We start from the raw sequence: 2,701 nt of genomic DNA on the forward strand, positions 1-2,701 counted from the left end.
TGTTCAGGAAGAGAAGTAAGGAAGAAAAAAACAGAATGATCCTTTTAAAACCTAAATCAGATCAAAATAGTTGTAGTAATTTGCATAGCCGTCGGCAGTTTATGAAGTATCTCATTCCTCTGTGTCTTCCTGAAATGGCTACCCATCTCAGGCAGAGCAAAAGCCAAAGTCCTCATAATAGTATTCTAAGCCCTACTTGACTGCTGCTTGTTACCCCAGTTCCTCAACTCTTTCTTTTTTTAATGTTTTTAATTTTTATTATTATTATTTTTAATTTTTTTAATTTTTTTTTCTGCTTTATAACAAATTTAATCAGTTATACATATACATATGTTCCCATATCCCCTCCCTTTTGCGTCTCCCTCCCACCCTCCCTATCCCACCCCTCCAGGCGGTCACAAAGCACCGAGTTGATCTCCCTGTGCTATGCGGCTGCTTCCCACTAGCTATCTACCTTACGTTTGGTAGTGTATATATTTATTTTATTTATTTATTTATTTTTGGCTCTCTTGTGTCTTCATAACTGCGCGTGGGCTTTCTCTAGTTGTGGCAAGCGGGGGCTTCTCATTGTGGTGGCTTCTCTTGTTGCGGAGCATGGGCTCTAGGCACACGGGCTTTGGTAGTTGTGGCACACGGCCTCAGTAGTTGTGGCTCGCGGGCTCTAGAGCGCAGGCTCAGCAGTTGTGGCACACGGGCTTAGTTGCTCCGTGGCATGTGGGATCTTCCAGGACCAGGGCTCAAACCCGTGTCCCCTGCATTGGCAGGCAGATTCTTAACCACTGTGCCACCAGAGAAGCCCTCTTCAACTGTTTCTAACTCCCCATTCCTATTCCCATGTTCAAACTCCTTACACACCTGCTTTACTTGCTGTTTGTCAAATATGTGAGGCAAGCGCCTGACTCATGGTTCTTTGTTATAACTATTTCCTCTGCTTCAAACATTCTTTCCCTGGACTTTCCTTCAAGTGTTCATGCAAATCTCATCTTCTTAGTAAAGTTTAACCTGATGTATTAGTTTGCTCGGGCTGCCATAATGAAATACCACAGACTGGGTGACTTTAACAATGGAAATGTATTTGCTCACAGTTCTAGAGGCTAGAAGTCCAAGACCAAGGTGTCTGCAGGTTTGTTTTCTTCTTGGCTTATGGATGTCCACCTTCTCCTTATGTCCTCCTAGAGCCTTTTCTCTGTGTGTGCATGTCCTGGGGTTGTATGTCCCTGCTGTCTCTCTCTATATGTCCTAGTCTAGTCTTATAAGCACACCAGTCAGAATAGCTTCATTTTAACCTCGCTCTTTAAAGGCCATATCTCCAAATACTGTCACATTCTGAGGTCCTGGGAGTTAGGACTTCAACATATGAACTTTGGAGGGACAACATTCAATTGATAACAGCTGACCATCTAATAGTGAAATTTGCACTAACCTGCCATTTCTAATCACCATCAACTGGTTCTATGTTTATATTTCCATAACTTTGATCAATTTGTACCATAGTATATAATTCGATCCATATATATTATGGTTTCTCTCCTGCTACTGAAATATAAATTCTGCAGGGGCTTAGAACAGTGTTTACTACATAGTAAGCACTCCATGCATCATGTTGAATAAATGAATGACATTAGTTTATCCACTTATTGTTGATGAACATTTGGGTTATTTCCAATTTGTTGCTATTATGAAGAATGTACAATGAATATTATTTTAAATGTATTCTGGCATATATGCATCAGTATATTCTATACAGCATGGAATTGTGGGGTCATAGGATATGTGAATTATGCTAGTTTCTTAGGACTGCTGTAACAAAGTACCACAAATTGGGGGACTTAAAACAACAGAAATTTATCTCTGACAGTCTGAAGGCTCAAAGTCTGAAATAAAAGTGTCAACAGGGCCATGCCCCTTCTGAAAGCACTAGGGAAGACTCCTACCTTGCCTTTTCATAGTTTCTGGTGTTTACTGAAAATCCTTGCATTCCTTGGCTTAGGCAGCATAACTCCAGTCTCTGCCTCTGTCTTCACCTGTCCTTCATCCCTGTGTGCCTGTGTCTCTGCATCTCTATCTCCAAATCTCATTCTTCTTTCTCTTATAAAGATACTGGTTACTTGATTAGGGCCTCCTCTAATCCTGTCTGACCTCATTTTAAGTTGATTACTCCTGAGAAGACCCTAATTTCAAATAAGATCACATTCACAGATACTGAGGGTTAGGACTTGGGCATATCTTTTTCAGGGGTACCAGCCAACCCACAATACTTATTTATCTAGCATTAGTAGATGGCACCAAAACAGTTTCCCAAGTGGTTGTGCAAATTAACACTGCCACCAGTGGTCCATGAGAGACACCATTCCTCCATGCCCTCTCTAACACTTATTATTGTCAGACATTTTAATTTCTCCATTGAATCTGAATGAGAACCTTGCTGGGTAGGCTATTCTTGGTCGTAGGTTCTTCCCTTTCATCCCTTTAAATATGTCGTGCCACTCCCTTCTGGTCTGGAGAGTTTCTGCTGAAAAATTGGCTGATAACCTTATGGAATTCCCTTGTATGTTATTTGTTGCTTTTCCCTTGTTGCTTTTAATATTTTCTCTTTGTCTTTAATTTTTGTCAGTTTGATTACTTGGCATGTTCCTCCTTGCGTTTATTCTGCATGGGACTCTCTGCTCATCCTGGACCTGGGTGACTGTTTCCTTTCCCA

This window comes from Hyperoodon ampullatus, assembly GCF_949752795.1.
Source record: "Hyperoodon ampullatus genome assembly, chromosome: 3".
Lineage (NCBI taxonomy): Eukaryota > Metazoa > Chordata > Mammalia > Artiodactyla > Ziphiidae > Hyperoodon > Hyperoodon ampullatus.